The 17,146-nt window shown below is 44.4% G+C and overlaps 11 non-coding genes across 11 annotated transcripts; all 11 read left to right on the top strand.

Annotated features, from left to right (window-relative positions):
- Positions 1-310: 310 nt before the first annotated feature.
- Positions 311-383, top strand: TRNAV-AAC (transfer RNA valine (anticodon AAC)). Its single transcript has one exon. It is a non-coding gene; the product is annotated as a tRNA-Val (tRNA).
- A 289-nt stretch (positions 384-672) lies between these two features.
- On the top strand, positions 673-784 carry TRNAL-CAA (transfer RNA leucine (anticodon CAA)). The gene is made up of 2 exons: positions 673-710; positions 739-784. It is a non-coding gene; the product is annotated as a tRNA-Leu (tRNA).
- Positions 785-1,721: 937 nt separating this feature from the next.
- TRNAP-CGG (transfer RNA proline (anticodon CGG)) lies at positions 1,722-1,793 on the top strand. Its single transcript has one exon. It is a non-coding gene; the product is annotated as a tRNA-Pro (tRNA).
- A 385-nt stretch (positions 1,794-2,178) lies between these two features.
- On the top strand, positions 2,179-2,251 carry TRNAV-UAC (transfer RNA valine (anticodon UAC)). Its single transcript has one exon. It is a non-coding gene; the product is annotated as a tRNA-Val (tRNA).
- An 899-nt stretch (positions 2,252-3,150) lies between these two features.
- Positions 3,151-3,223, top strand: TRNAV-AAC (transfer RNA valine (anticodon AAC)). Its single transcript has one exon. It is a non-coding gene; the product is annotated as a tRNA-Val (tRNA).
- A 288-nt stretch (positions 3,224-3,511) lies between these two features.
- TRNAL-CAA (transfer RNA leucine (anticodon CAA)) lies at positions 3,512-3,623 on the top strand. The gene is made up of 2 exons: positions 3,512-3,549; positions 3,578-3,623. It is a non-coding gene; the product is annotated as a tRNA-Leu (tRNA).
- Positions 3,624-5,530: 1,907 nt separating this feature from the next.
- On the top strand, positions 5,531-5,602 carry TRNAP-AGG (transfer RNA proline (anticodon AGG)). The gene has a single exon. It is a non-coding gene; the product is annotated as a tRNA-Pro (tRNA).
- A 747-nt stretch (positions 5,603-6,349) lies between these two features.
- On the top strand, positions 6,350-6,461 carry TRNAL-CAA (transfer RNA leucine (anticodon CAA)). Its single transcript has 2 exons — positions 6,350-6,387; positions 6,416-6,461. It is a non-coding gene; the product is annotated as a tRNA-Leu (tRNA).
- A 4,745-nt stretch (positions 6,462-11,206) lies between these two features.
- Positions 11,207-11,278, top strand: TRNAP-AGG (transfer RNA proline (anticodon AGG)). Its single transcript has one exon. It is a non-coding gene; the product is annotated as a tRNA-Pro (tRNA).
- A 386-nt stretch (positions 11,279-11,664) lies between these two features.
- TRNAV-AAC (transfer RNA valine (anticodon AAC)) lies at positions 11,665-11,737 on the top strand. The gene has a single exon. It is a non-coding gene; the product is annotated as a tRNA-Val (tRNA).
- Positions 11,738-12,025: 288 nt separating this feature from the next.
- Positions 12,026-12,137, top strand: TRNAL-CAA (transfer RNA leucine (anticodon CAA)). Its single transcript has 2 exons — positions 12,026-12,063; positions 12,092-12,137. It is a non-coding gene; the product is annotated as a tRNA-Leu (tRNA).
- The last annotated feature ends 5,009 nt before the right edge of the window (positions 12,138-17,146 follow it).

The raw sequence follows: 17,146 nt of genomic DNA, 5'->3' as shown, positions 1-17,146 counted from the left end.
TTGCACAAAATATTTTGAACCTCATAAGAAACATGGATCACCATGCTTTTTCTGCCTTCATGCTTAGTCTGTGTGTGTCCCAGGTGATGCTTTCCCAAGCTGTACTTGCTGGCATTTAGGCATCAGATATTTGTCTGTCGATGCCTGCATAAGTCAATTTTTAATACGTCTAATTGCAAGTATGTTGGCTGATATCTCTGCAGTTTTCACACTTGCTCCTCGCTTTCTGAGTGGCTGCTGATACAGCAGAATAGAAGTAGAGAGAACCCTTGAGAGGAACCTTGCTCTAACAGTAAAACACAGCAAGTGAGTTTCTGTAGTGTAGTGGTCATCACGTTCGCCTAACACGCGAAAGGTCCCCGGTTCGAGACCGGGCAGAAACACTGTGCATGAGCTGCTTTTATGTGCACCCTCTAAAACCTTATTATCTCAATGCAAGCTTAAGAAGAGGCGGTCTTTGAACCCAGCGAGCCATGGGAAACTTCCTTTACTTTTGCAAGACGAAACAAAGTAATCCGCATCCATCAGTGGTCGCTCTTGTGAATAGCTTTTTTTTTTGTCATGCCATGTTGTATTGTGGGGTCTTTACACTTGTGACATTGCTGTGAACGTTGTAAGTGCAAACATTGGCAGGTGCAGTCAGAAGAGTCAGATCTGTGCACATCCAGGGCTGTCAGGATGGCCGAGTGGTCTAAGGCGCCAGACTCAAGAGAGCTTGATCTTCAGTGCAACTGAGACTTCTGGTCTCCTCATGGAGGCGTGGGTTCAAATCCCACTTCTGACAGGTTTCTTTTACACCCTTAAATCGTCCTGTTTTTTGCAGTGCATTCCCCACACACCACAATCTTTGCACGGACCTGTAACATATGACGAGAAATCCACCAACGATCAGGCTGGGCCCTCAATCACAATTCCATGTATTCCTGGAAGGGACACCTCAGGCACACCTTCAGTTAAATTTGCACTCCATCACACAAACTGCCGTGCTGGTTTCTCATTAAGCAGTTGATCCCATCTTTGTTGTGAGGCTCTCCTGCCACCTTTTGGGCGGAGAAGGCACTGTCCCTGCAACAACACAGGCAGACATGTTCAACAGGGCTTCCTGGTTATGTGGGAGGAGCAGATTGTCATTGGTCCCCCCTTGCGAATTTTAATTTACATAAGGAAGACAGAGAGGTATCTGGGAGTAGGCAGTACACAAGGACATTGAACTCTATCTTGTGATTTGCAGCCAATTCTAGATTGAGGCAGGAGGAAAGGAGGTGACTTGCCCAAAAATGGCCATCCTGGGAATTCAGCCACCCTGGGGCTCCCAGGTTAGTGTTTCAGTCCTGCGAGCCACTCATATAAATCTCGCCTGATCGAGCCTGATCGAGCGCTGAGTGAGCGTGTTTGAATCCAAGAATCAAATGCCTCTGTCTTAGGAGCAAGAATTGGCAGGCCCTCCCTTGCATCTGGGGTGGAAGTCTATGGGGCAAGTGTCCAGGACTTGCAGAGGAGTACAAGTGCCAGAAAGTGCCTGCAGTTCTCATCAGCGCCTTTTTTCTGCTCTCTGGCAGCTAGGATATCGACTGATCCCTTCCTTGCAAGAGTGAAAAAAACAACACCTTGAGAGAAAACATGACTTTTTGTGGTTCACATAGAGAGAGAGCAGCCAAATAGCCCTGCTTTGTTTCTGAAAGACGCATCAGAAATTGCTTAAAATGCCGAATGGGGAATCAGGCTCGTTGGTCTAGGGGTATGATTCTCGCTTCGGGTGCGAGAGGTCCCGGGTTCAAATCCCGGACGAGCCCATGCTGTGGAATTATTTTTAGGCTGCTTATTATATAGGGCCATTTCTTCTTTTCAATGCTATAAGACGCCGTGTATGGTGAGAAAGTTCCTTTCCCTCTACGCTATTTCCCACTTTTGGCGTATAGAATTTCAGTGCCGGACTTCTTTGCAACTGCTTTTCTGGGGTGGACCATCAGTGTAGGAAAATTAAATGCAAAGTGTTTTTCTAGTGTGGTTTCAGGTATGGTTTTAAAATCGCCTTTTGGAATAAAAGGGGTCCTCGTTCCTTTCTTCCAAAGAAAGAGATCGGGTAAGGAGGGTCCAACTTTGAGCTTCATGGACATTGGCCCTTGGTCTGTGCATTCCAGCCCACTACATGCCAAGAAGATTCCTGCAAGCGTGTCTGTTTCTGTAGTGTAGTGGTTATCACGTTCGCTTTACACGCGAAAGGTCCCTGGTTCGAGACCGGGCAGAAACAGCAGCTTTCTGTTTTTCACACAGTTTGCATTTACTCTCTCAATTTATAGGAAAGCTGAGATAATGGGAGCTGTCTATCCCTCACCAGCGTGACGTACTGTGCTCCAGGGGTATCAGTGACAGCTCAAAAAGAGAAGTGACGATAGTTTGCGCTATTCGTTTGCACGTCCTTGTGTACTGAAGGTTGGGCCTACTTCATGAAAGCAAGGCATGAGAGCAGAAATGGTTTTATTGACCTCACCGAGAGCATACACCTAGAACAAACAAAATGTCTGAAGGATAGAGGCATTTTCATTTCTTGTTCGATGACGGCCATGGAAAAGACAGCAACCATATTGCAGAAGAGAGCAGCATGTGCAGTTGCTTGCTTTGGGTGAAGCATTCACTAACTCGCTGCCAATAACCAAGGGAGCCGGTGCGAAAGGCGACTCTTGTGTGCCTCGGCTCGTTGGTCTAGGGGTATGATTCTCGCTTAGGGTGCGAGAGGTCCCGTGTTCAAATCCCGGACGAGCCCTTTTTCAGAGGTAAACATACGAATCCTACTCAAAACTCACAATGCCTGACTATTTCTCATTACACTCGCCGCATTGTTGCACAAAATATTTTGAACCTCATAAGAAACATGGATCACCATGCTTTTTCTGCCTTCATGCTTAGTCTGTGTGTGTCCCAGGTGATGCTTTCCCAAGCTGTACTTGCTGGCATTTAGGCATCAGATATTTGTCTGTCGATGCCTGCATAAGTCAATTTTTAATACGTCTAATTGCAAGTATGTTGGCTGATATCTCTGCAGTTTTCACACTTGCTCCTCGCTTTCTGAGTGGCTGCTGATACAGCAGAATAGAAGTAGAGAGAACCCTTGAGAGGAACCTTGCTCTAACAGTAAAACACAGCAAGTGAGTTTCTGTAGTGTAGTGGTCATCACGTTCGCCTAACACGCGAAAGGTCCCCGGTTCGAGACCGGGCAGAAACACTGTGCATGAGCTGCTTTTATGTGCACCCTCTAAAACCTTATTATCTCAATGCAAGCTTAAGAAGAGGCGGTCCTTGAACCCAGCGAGCCATGGGAAACTTCCTTTACTTTTGCAAGACGAAACAAAGTAATCCGCATCCATCAGTGGTCGCTCTTGTGCCTAGCTTTTTTTTTGTCATGCCATGTTGTATTGTGGGGTCTTTACACTTGTGACATTGCTGTGAACGTTGTAAGTGCAAACATTGGCAGGTGCAGTCAGAAGAGTCAGATCTGTGCACACCCAGGGCTGTCAGGATGGCCGAGTGGTCTAAGGCGCCAGACTCAAGAGAGCTTGATCTTCAGTGCAACTGAGACTTCTGGTCTCCTCATGGAGGCGTGGGTTCAAATCCCACTTCTGACAGGTTTCTTTTACACCCTTAAATCGTCCTGTTTTTTGCAGTGCATTCCCCACACACCACAATCTTTGCACGGACCTGTAACATATGACGAGAAATCCACCAACGATCAGGCTGGGCCCTCAATCACAATTCCATGTATTCCTGGAAGGGACACCTCAGGCACACCTTCCGTTAAATTTGCACTCCATCACACAAACTGCCGTGCTGGTTTCTCATTAAGCAGTTGATCCCATCTTTGTTGTGAGGCTCTCCTGCCACCTTTTGGGCGGAGAAGGCACTGTCCCTGCAACAACACAGGCAGACATGTTCAACAGGGCTTCCTGGTTATGTGGGAGGAGCAGATTGTCATTGGTCCCCCCTTGCGAATTTTAATTTACATAAGGAAGACAGAGAGGTATCTGGGAGTAGGCAGTACACACGGACATTGAACTCTATCTTGTGATTTGCAGCCAATTCTAGATTGAGGCAGGAGGAAAGGAGGTGACTTGCCCAAAAATGGCCATCCTGGGAATTCAGCCACCCTGGGGCTCCCAGGTTAGTGTTTCAGTCCTGCGAGCCACTCATATAAATCTCGCCTGATCGAGCCTGATCGAGCGCTGAGTGAGCGTGTTTGAATCCAAGAATCAAATGCCTCTGTCTTAGGAGCAAGAATTGGCAGGCCCTCCCTTGCATCTGGGGTGGAAGTCTATGGGGCAAGTGTCCAGGACTTGCAGAGGAGTACAAGTGCCAAAAAGTGCCACAGTTCTCATCAGCGCCTTTTTTCTGCTCTCTGGCAGCTAGGATATCGACTGATCCCTTCCTTGCAAGAGAGAAAAAAACAACACCTTGAGAGAAAACATGACTTTTTGTGGTTCACATAGAGAGAGAGCAGCCAAATAGCCCTGCTTTGTTTCTGAAAGACGCATCAGAAATTGCTTAAAATGCCAACTGGGGAATCAGGCTCGTTGGTCTAGGGGTATGATTCTCGCTTCGGGTGCGAGAGGTCCCGGATTCAAATCCCGGACGAGCCCATGCTGTGGAATTATTTTTAGGCTTCTTATTATATAGGGCCATTTCTTCTTTTCAATGCTATAAGACGCCGTGTATGGTGAGAAAGTTCCTTTCCCTCTACGCTATTTCCCACTTTTGGCGTATAGAATTTCAGTGCCGGACTTCTTTGCAACTGCTTTTCTGGGGTGGACCATCAGTGTAGGAAAATTAAATGCAAAGTGTTTTTCTAGTGTGGTTTCAGGTATGGTTTTAAAATCGCCTTTTGGAATAAAAGGGGTCCTCGTTCCTTTCTTCCAAAGAAAGAGATCGGGTAAGGAGGGTCCAACTTTGAGCTTCATGGACATTGGCCCTTGGTCTGTGCATTCCAGCCCACTACATGCCAAGCAGATTCCTGCAAGTGTGTCTGTTTCTGTAGTGTAGTGGTTATCACGTTCGCTTTACACGCGAAAGGTCCCTGGTTCGAGACCGGGCAGAAAGAGCAGTTTTCTGTTTTTCACACAGTTTGCATTTACTCTCTCAATTTATAGGAAAGCTGAGATAATGGAAGCTGTCTATCCCTCACCAGCGTGACGTACTGTGCTCCAGGGGTATCAGTGACAGCTCAAAAAGAGAAGTGACGATAGTTTGCGCTATTCGTTTGCACGTCCTTGTGTACTAAAGGTTGGGCCTACTTCATGAAAGCAAGGCATGAGAGCAGAAATGGTTTTATTGACCTCACCGAGAGCATACACCTAGAACAAACAAAATGTCTGAAGGATAGAGGCATTTTCATTTCTTGTTCGATGACGGCCATGGAAAAGACAGCAACCATATTGCAGAAGAGAGCAGCATGTGCAGTTGCTTGCTTTGGGTGAAGCATTCACTAACTCGCTGCCAATAACCCCCGGAGCCGGTGCGAAAGGCGACTCTTGTGTGCCTCGGCTCGTTGGTCTAGGGGTATGATTCTCGCTTAGGGTGCGAGAGGTCCCGGGTTCAAATCCCGGACGAGCCCTTTTTCAGAGGTAAACATACTAATCCTACTCAAAACTCACAATGCCTGACTATTTCTCATTACACTCGCCGCATTGTTGCACAAAATATTTTGAACCTCATAAGAAACATGGATCACCATGCTTTTTCTGCCTTCATGCTTAGTCTGTGTGTGTCCCAGGTGATGCTTTCCCAAGCTGTACTTGCTGGCATTTAGGCATCAGATATTTGTCTGTCGATGCCTGCATAAGTCAATTTTTAATACGTCTAATTGCAAGTATGTTGGCTGATATCTCTGCAGTTTTCACACTTGCTCCTCGCTTTCTGAGTGGCTGCTGATACAGCAGAATAGAAGTAGAGAGAACCCTTGAGAGGAACCTTGCTCTAACAGTAAAACACAGCAAGTGAGTTTCTGTAGTGTAGTGGTCATCACGTTCGCCTAACACGCGAAAGGTCCCCGGTTCGAGACTGGGCAGAAACACTGTGCATGAGCTGCTTTTATGTGCACCCTCTAAAACCTTATTATCTCAATGCAAGCTTAAGAAGAGGCGGTCTTTGAACCCAGCGAGCCATGGGAAACTTCCTTTACTTTTGCAAGACGAAACAAAGTAAACCGCATCCATCAGTGGTCGCTCTTGTTAATAGCTTTTTTTTTGTCATGCCATGTTGTATTGTGGGGTCTTTACACTTGTGACATTGCTGTGAACGTTGTAAGTGCAAACATTGGCAGGTGCAGTCAGAAGAGTCAGATCTGTGCACATCCAGGGCTGTCAGGATGGCCGAGTGGTCTAAGGCGCCAGACTCAAGAGAGCTTGATCTTCAGTGCAACTGAGACTTCTGGTCTCCTCATGGAGGCGTGGGTTCAAATCCCACTTCTGACAGGTTTCTTTTACACCCTTAAATCGTCCTGTTTTTTGCAGTGCATTCCCCACACACCACAATCTTTGCACGGACCTGTAACATATGACGAGAAATCCACCAACGATCAGGCTGGGCCCTCAATCACAATTCCATGTATTCCTGGAAGGGACACCTCAGGCACACCTTCAGTTAAATTTGCACTCCATCACACAAACTGCCGTGCTGGTTTCTCATTAAGCAGTTGATCCCATCTTTGTTGTGAGGCTCTCCTGCCACCTTTTGGGCGGAGAAGGCACTGTCCCTGCAACAACACAGGCAGACATGTTCAACAGGGCTTCATGGTTATGTGGGAGGAGCAGATTGTCATTGGTCCCCCCTTGCGAATTTTAATTTACATAAGGAAGACAGAGAGGTATCTGGGAGTAGGCAGTACACACGGACATTGAACTCTATCTTGTGATTTGCAGCCAATTCTAGATTGAGGCAGGAGGAAAGGAGGTGACTTGCCCAAAAATGGCCATCCTGGGAATTCAGCCACCCTGGGGCTCCCAGGTTAGTGATTAAGTCCTGCGAGCCACTCATATAAATCTCGCCTGATCGAGCCTGATCGAGCGCTGAGTGAGCGTGTTTGAATCCAAGAATCAAATGCCTCTGTCTTAGGAGCAAGAATTGGCAGGCCCTCCCTTGCATCTGGGGTGGAAGTCTATGGGGCAAGTGTCCAGGACTTGCAGAGGAGTACAAGTGCCAGAAAGTGCCACAGTTCTCATCAGCGCCTTTTTTCTGCTCTCTGGCAGCTAGGATATCGACTGATCCCTTCCTTGCAAGAGAGAAAAAAACAACACCTTGAGAGAAAACATGACTTTTTGTGGTTCACATAGAGAGAGAGCAGCCAAATAGCCCTGCTTTGTTTCTGAAAGACGCATCAGAAATTGCTTAAAATGCCAACTGGGGAATCAGGCTCGTTGGTCTAGGGGTATGATTCTCGCTTCGGGTGCGAGAGGTCCCGGATTCAAATCCCGGACGAGCCCATGCTGTGGAATTATTTTTAGGCTGCTTATTATATAGGGCCATTTCTTCTTTTCAATGCTATAAGACGCCGTGTATGGTGAGAAAGTTCCTTTCCCTCTACGCTATTTCCCACTTTTGGCGTATAGAATTTCAGTGCCGGACTTCTTTGCAACTGCTTTTCTGGGGTGGACCATCAGTGTAGGAAAATTAAATGCAAAGTGTTTTTCTAGTGTGGTTTCAGGTATGGTTTTAAAATCGCCTTTTGGAATAAAAGGGGTCCTCGTTCCTTTCTTCCAAAGAAAGAGATCGGGTAAGGAGGGTCCAACTTTGAGCTTCATGGACATTGGCCCTTGGTCTGTGCATTCCAGCCCACTACATGCCAAGCAGATTCCTGCAAGCGTGTCTGTTTCTGTAGTGTAGTGGTTATCACGTTCGCTTTACACGCGAAAGGTCCCTGGTTCGAGACCGGGCAGAAAGAGCAGTTTTCTGTTTTTCACACAGTTTGCATTTACTCTCTCAATTTATAGGAAAGCTGAGATAATGGAAGCTGTCTATCCCTCACCAGCGTGACGTACTGTGCTCCAGGGGTATCAGTGACAGCTCAAAAAGAGAAGTGACGATAGTTTGCACTATTCGTTTGCACGTCCTTGTGTACTGAAGGTTGGGCCTACTTCATGAAAGCAAGGCATGAGAGCAGAAATGGTTTTATTGACCTCACCGAGAGCATACACCTAGAACAAACAAAATGTCTGAAGGATAGAGGCATTTTCATTTCTTGTTCGATGACGGCCATGGAAAAGACAGCAACCATATTGCAGAAGAGAGCAGCATGTGCAGTTGCTTGCTTTGGGTGAAGCATTCACTAACTCGCTGCCAATAACCCCCGGAGCCGGTGCGAAAGGCGACTCTTGTGTGCCTCGGCTCGTTGGTCTAGGTGTATGATTCTCGCTTAGGGTGCGAGAGGTCCCGGGTTCAAATCCCGGACGAGCCCTTTTTCAGAGGTAAACATACGAATCCTACTCAAAACTCACAATGCCTGACTATTTCTCATTACACTCGCCGCATTGTTGCACAAAATATTTTGAACCTCATAAGAAACATGGATCACCATGCTTTTTCTGCCTTCATGCTTAGTCTGTGTGTGTCCCAGGTGATGCTTTCCCAAGCTGTACTTGCTGGCATTTAGGCATCAGATATTTGTCTGTCGATGCCTGCATAAGTCAATTTTTAATACGTCTAATTGCAAGTATGTTGGCTGATATCTCTGCAGTTTTCACACTTGCTCCTCGCTTTCTGAGTGGCTGCTGATACAGCAGAATAGAAGTAGAGAGAACCCTTGAGAGGAACCTTGCTCTAACAGTAAAACACAGCAAGTGAGTTTTTGTAGTGTAGTGGTCATCACGTTCGCCTAACACGTGAAAGGTCCCCGTTTCGAGACCGGGCAGAAACACTGTGCATGAGCTGCTTTTATGTGCACCCTCTAAAACCTTATTATCTCAATGCAAGCTTAAGAAGAGGCGGTCCTTGAACCCAGCGAGCCATGGGAAACTTCCTTTACTTTTGCAAGACGAAACAAAGTAATCCGCATCCATCAGTGGTCGCTCTTGTGCCTAGCTTTTTTTTTGTCATGCCATGTTGTATTGTGGGGTCTTTACACTTGTGACATTGCTGTGAACGTTGTAAGTGCAAACATTGGCAGGTGCAGTCAGAAGAGTCAGATCTGTGCACACCCAGGGCTGTCAGGCTGGCCGAGTGGTCTAAGGCGCCAGACTCAAGAGAGCTTGATCTTCAGTGCAACTGAGACTTCTGGTCTCCTCATGGAGGCGTGGGTTCAAATCCCGCTTCTGACAGGTTTCTTTTACACCCTTAAATCGTCCTGTTTTTTGCAGTGCATTCCCCACACACCACAATCTTTGCACGGACCTGTAACATATGACGAGAAATCCACCAACGATCAGGCTGGGCCCTCAATCACAATTCCATGTATTCCTGGAAGGGACACCTCAGGCACACCTTCCGTTAAATTTGCACTCCATCACACAAACTGCCGTGCTGGTTTCTCATTAAGCAGTTGATCCCATCTTTGTTGTGAGGCTCTCCTGCCACCTTTTGGGCGGAGAAGGCACTGTCCCTGCAACAACACAGGCAGACATGTTCAACAGGGCTTCCTGGTTATGTGGGAGGAGCAGATTGTCATTGGTCCCCCCTTGCGAATTTTAATTTACATAAGGAAGACGGAGAGGTATCTGGGAGTAGGCAGTACACACGGACATTGAACTCTATCTTGTGATTTGCAGCCAATTCTAGATTGAGGCAGGAGGAAAGGAGGTGACTTGCCCAAAAATGGCCATCCTGGGAATTCAGCCACCCTGGGGCTCCCAGGTTAGTGTTTCAGTCCTGCGAGCCACTCATATAAATCTCGCCTGATCGAGCCTGATCGAGCGCTGAGTGAGCGTGTTTGAATCCAAGAATCAAATGCCTCTGTCTTAGGAGCAAGAATTGGCAGGCCCTCCCTTGCATCTGGGGTGGAAGTCTATGGGGCAAGTGTCCAGGACTTGCAGAGGAGTACAAGTGCCAGAAAGTGCCACAGTTCTCATCAGCGCCTTTTTTCTGCTCTCTGGCAGCTAGGATATCGACTGATCCCTTCCTTGCAAGAGAGAAAAAAACAACACCTTGAGAGAAAACATGACTTTTTGTGGTTCACATAGAGAGAGAGCAGCCAAATAGCCCTGCTTTGTTTCTGAAAGACGCATCAGAAATTGCTTAAAATGCCAACTGGGGAATCAGGCTCGTTGGTCTAGGGGTATGATTCTCGCTTCGGGTGCGAGAGGTCCCGGATTCAAATCCCGGACGAGCCCATGCTGTGGAATTATTTTTAGGCTTCTTATTATATAGGGCCATTTCTTCTTTTCAATGCTATAAGACGCCGTGTATGGTGAGAAAGTTCCTTTCCCTCTACGCTATTTCCCACTTTTGGCGTATAGAATTTCAGTGCCGGACTTCTTTGCAACTGCTTTTCTGGGGTGGACCATCAGTGTAGGAAAATTAAATGCAAAGTGTTTTTCGAGTGTGGTTTCAGGTATGGTTTTAAAATCGCCTTTTGGAATAAAAGGGGTCCTCGTTCCTTTCTTCCAAAGAAAGAGATCGGGTAAGGAGGGTCCAACTTTGAGCTTCATGGACATTGGCCCTTGGTCTGTGCATTCCAGCCCACTACATGCCAAGCAGATTCCTGCAAGCGTGTCTGTTTCTGTAGTGTAGTGGTTATAACGTTCGCTTTACACGCGAAAGGTCCCTGGTTCGAGACCGGGCAGAAAGAGCAGTTTTCTGTTTTTCACACAGTTTGCATTTACTCTCTCAATTTATAGGAAAGCTGAGATAATGGAAGCTGTCTATCCCTCACCAGCGTGACGTACTGTGCTCCAGGGGTATCAGTGACAGCTCAAAAAGAGAAGTGACGATAGTTTACGCTATTCGTTTGCACGTCCTTGTGTACTGAAGGTTGGGCCTACTTCATGAAAGCAAGGCATGAGAGCAGAAATGGTTTTATTGACCTCACCGAGAGCATACACCTAGAACAAACAAAATGTCTGAAGGATAGAGGCATTTTCATTTCTTGTTCGATGACGGCCATGGAAAAGACAGCAACCATATTGCAGAAGAGAGCAGCATGTGCAGTTGCTTGCTTTGGGTGAAGCATTCACTAACTCGCAGCCAATAACCCCCGGAGCCGGTGCGAAAGGCGACTCTTGTGTGCCTCGGCTCGTTGGTCTAGGGGTATGATTCTCGCTTAGGGTGCGAGAGGTCCCGGGTTCAAATCCCGGACGAGCCCTTTTTCAGAGGTAAACATACGAATCCTACTCAAAACTCACAATGCCTGACTATTTCTCATTACACTCGCCGCATTGTTGCACAAAATATTTTGAACCTCATAAGAAACATGGATCACCATGCTTTTTCTGCCTTCATGCTTAGTCTGTGTGTGTCCCAGGTGATGCTTTCCCAAGCTGTACTTGCTGGCATTTAGGCATCAGATATTTGTCTGTCGATGCCTGCATAAGTCAATTTTTAATACGTCTAATTGCAAGTATGTTGGCTGATATCTCTGCAGTTTTCACACTTGCTCCTCGCTTTCTGAGTGGCTGCTGATACAGCAGAATAGAAGTAGAGAGAACCCTTGAGAGGAACCTTGCTCTAACAGTAAAACACAGCAAGTGAGTTTCTGTAGTGTAGTGGTCATCACGTTCGCCTAACACGCGAAAGGTCCCCGGTTCGAGACCGGGCAGAAACACTGTGCATGAGCTGCTTTTATGTGCACCCTCTAAAACCTTATTATCTCAATGCAAGCTTAAGAAGAGGCGGTCTTTGAACCCAGCGAGCCATGGGAAACTTCCTTTACTTTTGCAAGACGAAACAAAGTAAACCGCATCCATCAGTGGTCGCTCTTGTGAATAGCTTTTTTTTTGTCATGCCATGTTGTATTGTGGGGTCTTTACACTTGTGACATTGCTGTGAACGTTGTAAGTGCAAACATTGGCAGGTGCAGTCAGAAGAGTCAGATCTGTGCACATCCAGGGCTGTCAGGATGGCCGAGTGGTCTAAGGCGCCAGACTCAAGAGAGCTTGATCTTCAGTGCAACTGAGACTTCTGGTCTCCTCATGGAGGCGTGGGTTCAAATCCCACTTCTGACAGGTTTCTTTTACACCCTTAAATCGTCCTGTTTTTTGCAGTGCATTCCCCACACACCACAATCTTTGCACGGACCTGTAACATATGACGAGAAATCCACCAACGATCAGGCTGGGCCCTCAATCACAATTCCATGTATTCCTGGAAGGGACACCTCAGGCACACCTTCAGTTAAATTTGCACTCCATCACACAAACTGCCGTGCTGGTTTCTCATTAAGCAGTTGATCCCATCTTTGTTGTGAGGCTCTCCTGCCACCTTTTGGGCGGAGAAGGCACTGTCCCTGCAACAACACAGGCAGACATGTTCAACAGGGCTACAAATTTGAAGAAAAGGATGGTGCACCAGCATAGAGTCAAATCAGTCCATATGTTTTCCAATTTTAACTTCTTTAATAGTTTTTCAAATATAAAATCTTGGACATCAGCCAACGCGTTTCGTTCCTAGAGGAACTTCATCAGGGCTGAAACAAATATATAAATACAAACTCAATACAACTGCCACATTTAAAACATATAACATACGACATTTATAAACATATAAAGTATATATATATACACACATAATTATTTCATACTTAAACAAATTATTATTGACAATTAGTGAAAAAACAAAACAGTATTATCCAACAAACAATTAAGTTAAAAAATACATATATATACACATATATATACACATACATATACATATAGCAAAATGTATAAATGTTTCCTAAAAATTAGGTCATTATGTCCAATGACTTTTGAGAAAGATAAGAGCAGAGCAATATTATTTGTTCTTAGCATATTAATTCCTATATAACATCGTGAAAACAGATAGAAAACAGATCAAAAAAGAGGGGAAAGAAACTTATTGTGACCACCACCATAAAATCACCAATATAAAAGTCTCACCGAATATATCATCGCGTCTCCAAGAGGTCGCCTAAAAAGGTCAAATTGCTTATTTGTATAAAGACAATGTTCTTCAATTTAGTATTGAATTTTAGATATTTCCTCAAGGTTCATAGTAAAAATGTAAGTATTGTAATAAAAGGCCCAAGTCATAGCCCTATTCAAAAGAGAAAAGAGAGATATAGTACTATAAGTATTACATGAAGAACATGTTGCTACAATAAGAAGCTAAAGTCGTAAAAAGCCTTACCTTAGTTTAGTAGTTGCCTAATTAATGGCCTATGAACCTATCAGCAAGAAACAGAGAAAAATATATGTATAAGGAAATATGTCCATAATATAGTAAATAATATAACCAGAGAAGGCAGAAAGCAACAACAGACAAAATCCTAAGAAAAGCCACCAAGATCGCACCATTATCGGTATATCAAATGAAAATAAGAAGGACACGAACACTGAGGCAATATTTATATGAGTCCACACAAGGACCGGCTGTGCCATAGGGAACATAAGATAAGGGGCCAGATGCTTAAACTGGATAGAAGATCCTTATAACGAAGTGCCAAAATAGAAGCGCGACGTCCGCGCGAGCACATATCAGAAGCCCTGGTCCCTCTACAGTCTAGCACAGTAATTACCGGTGACAGTCTAGAGACATGTATAAATTTATCACAACCTGTTCCGAAAAGTGCATTCAACTAAAAATAAACGTGCATGCAAACGTTTCAATAAGTTAATCACAACCAGTTCAGAAAAATACATTCAACAAAAAAATAGACGATCATACACACGCCTCAGCACACAGCGTGACTGATCATACAAAAACCGGGTATTCCGTTCTAGAAATCATCACTGAACTGAAAATCACTGAACTGAACATTATATATAATTAAAAATAAAATCCTCTACCCGACTAAACGCGCTCAACTCGAGCCAGGAAACGGCCCCAAGTATAAGTATTGGCGATAAAGCAATCACGGAAAATTGAACACTAACCTCATTTACTACCAAATACATGTAAAAAAATAGTATATATATTCGTACGGTCTTACCGTTGAGGTATCGTAGATCGCGGTCAAAGTACCAAGGTTCCGTTCCGATCGTTTGAACAGAAGCGCCATTTTTTCTTCGTTTAAATAGACAGATGCCTGTCCGTAGTCCTTCTATACTTGCCATAGCCTAAGACGTAGTAACCATCAAAACGAACGCGCCATCTTTGAAAGGTGGTTTGTAGTCTACGAACTGATTTAAAACCACAGTAATAACCCAGAAAAGAAACGAAACAAAGAGTAACTAGCGATAAGAAGCGCGAATTATTGAGCATAGTAACGAATAATGAAATTAGTCCCATGATACAAATAGTCTCATAAGAAATATTACAAAAGGTAAAAAAACAGAAAAGATGCAAGAATAATCCCGCTATATCAACCGACAGTAGATTGCCAAGGCATAATAAAAACCACCAAACGTTCACAAGATGATTGCGGCACCATTTGAATATTTTAGACAATTTTGTCATCCGGAAATATAACGGAGGTCATAAGAGTAACATATCACATCAATAATATGAAATGTTAAGCATCGATAAGATATATACAATACCAGAGTCAAAAAAAGAAGAAAAAGACCGCTGTAAATTATAATATGTTAACAGCTCGCATATGAACAATCTAACAATATAGAGAGTTGACTGGAATACCTGTTCACATTAAAAATCAGTAATTAGGTATAAGCTGTGTATACTGATTATATCCATGAATTAGCAGTCATATGATCTGCCCTCAATAAACGGAATTTAATAAGTTCTCAAGATATTGAGCATTGACCCTGATTATTAACCCACTTGGAGTAGTTGGGATATGGTCAAATCGATACTGAAATAACAAAGCAACAAATAATAACGTAATATAAAGTGATGGCGTTACATGTCAGAGTGGTGGCATTTCAGAAAAAGCCAAGATGTGTACTATATATGTAATAAGAATTACTCAAGAGCCATATAACATGACACGAGGATTTAAAAGAGAGTAAATAGTACGGTGAAGACCAAAAGATTCATATTCAGTATAAATGGTCCAATTGTAACGGCCCATATTAATTAATAAGTATATATGATAGTATTTAGAATATGTATAGAATGATACAAGGATTAAGAGGGAAAGGACAGAGAGGACGAGTGATAAATTTTCAGATAAGTAAAGGAATACATCATATATGATGAGATAACAAATACATCATTATATAAACAAATCAGCAATCAGAATAAGACCTTTACTCATATCATCCATATATTAAAACCTAGAAATGTAAGTTTAGATCATTCAGATCTTCCACAAACTGTATCACTAGAGGAAATAATGCATTTCCCCATCCGTATTATGACCCAGTCGGGTCGCTTTAAGTCTACAGATCCATTTTGCCTCCATTTGCCTTAGTAATAGATCCCTATTACCCCCTCTGTTCGGGATAGGCACATGGTCTATTGCATGGAACCAGAAGGTTAAATTATCTGGATGTTTAAGAGAAAAATGATTTGTAATTGGATACCTATTATCCTTAGATTTTATATAGGGCCATTTCTTCTTTTCAATGCTATAAGACGCCGTGTATGGTGAGAAAGTTCCTTTCCCTCTACGCTATTTCCCACTTTTGGCGTATAGAATTTCAGTGCCGGACATCTTTGCAACTGCTTTTCTGGGGTGGACCATCAGTGTAGGAAAATTAAATGCAAAGTGTTTTTCTAGTGTGGTTTCAGGTATGGTTTTAAAAAAAAGTACAAGTGCCAAAAAGTGCCACAGTTCTCATCAGCGCCTTTTTTCTGCTCTCTGGCAGCTAGGATATCGACTGATCCCTTCCTTGCAAGAGAGAAAAAAACAACACCTTGAGAGAAAACATGACTTTTTGTGGTTCACATAGAGAGAGAGCAGCCAAATAGCCCTGCTTTGTTTCTGAAAGACGCATCAGAAATTGCTTAAAATGCCAACTGGGGAATCAGGCTCGTTGGTCTAGGGGTATGATTCTCGCTTCGGGTGCGAGAGGTCCCGGATTCAAATCCCGGACGAGCCCATGCTGTGGAATTATTTTTAGGCTTCTTATTATATAGGGCCATTTCTTCTTTTCAATGCTATAAGACGCCGTGTATGGTGAGAAAGTTCCTTTCCCTCTACGCTATTTCCCACTTTTGGCGTATAGAATTTCAGTGCCGGACTTCTTTGCAACTGCTTTTCTGGGGTGGACCATCAGTGTAGGAAAATTAAATGCAAAGTGTTTTTCGAGTGTGGTTTCAGGTATGGTTTTAAAATCGCCTTTTGGAATAAAAGGGGTCCTCGTTCCTTTCTTCCAAAGAAAGAGATCGGGTAAGGAGGGTCCAACTTTGAGCTTCATGGACATTGGCCCTTGGTCTGTGCATTCCAGCCCACTACATGCCAAGCAGATTCCTGCAAGTGTGTCTTTTTCTGTAGTGTAGTGGTTATCACGTTCGCTTTACACGCGAAAGGTCCCTGGTTCGAGACCGGGCAGAAAGAGCAGTTTTCTGTTTTTCACACAGTTTGCATTTACTCTCTCAATTTATAGGAAAGCTGAGATAATGGAAGCTGTCTATCCCTCACCAGCGTGACGTACTGTGCTCCAGGGGTATCAGTGACAGCTCAAAAAGAGAAGTGACGATAGTTTGCGCTATTCGTTTGCACGTCCTTGTGTACTGAAGGTTGGGCCTACTTCATGAAAGCAAGGCATGAGAGCAGAAATGGTTTTATTGACCTCACCGAGAGCATACACCTAGAACAAACAAAATGTCTGAAGGATAGAGGCATTTTCATTTCTTGTTCGATGACGGCCATGGAAAAGACAGCAACCATATTGCAGAAGAGAGCAGCATGTGCAGTTGCTTGCTTTGGGTGAAGCATTCACTAACTCGCTGCCAATAACCCCCGGAGCCGGTGCGAAAGGCGACTCTTGTGTGCCTCGGCTCGTTGGTCTAGGGGTATGATTCTTGCTTAGGGTGCGAGAGGTCCCGGGTTCAAATCCCGGACGAGCCCTTTTTCAGAGGTAAACATACGAATCCTACTCAAAACTCACAATGCCTGACTATTTCTCATTACACTCGCCGCATTGTTGCA

Source organism: Triturus cristatus, chromosome 10 (assembly GCF_964204655.1).
Source record: "Triturus cristatus chromosome 10, aTriCri1.1, whole genome shotgun sequence".
Classification (NCBI taxonomy): domain Eukaryota; kingdom Metazoa; phylum Chordata; class Amphibia; order Caudata; family Salamandridae; genus Triturus; species Triturus cristatus.
This window is presented reverse-complemented; position numbering and strand designations above follow the sequence as displayed.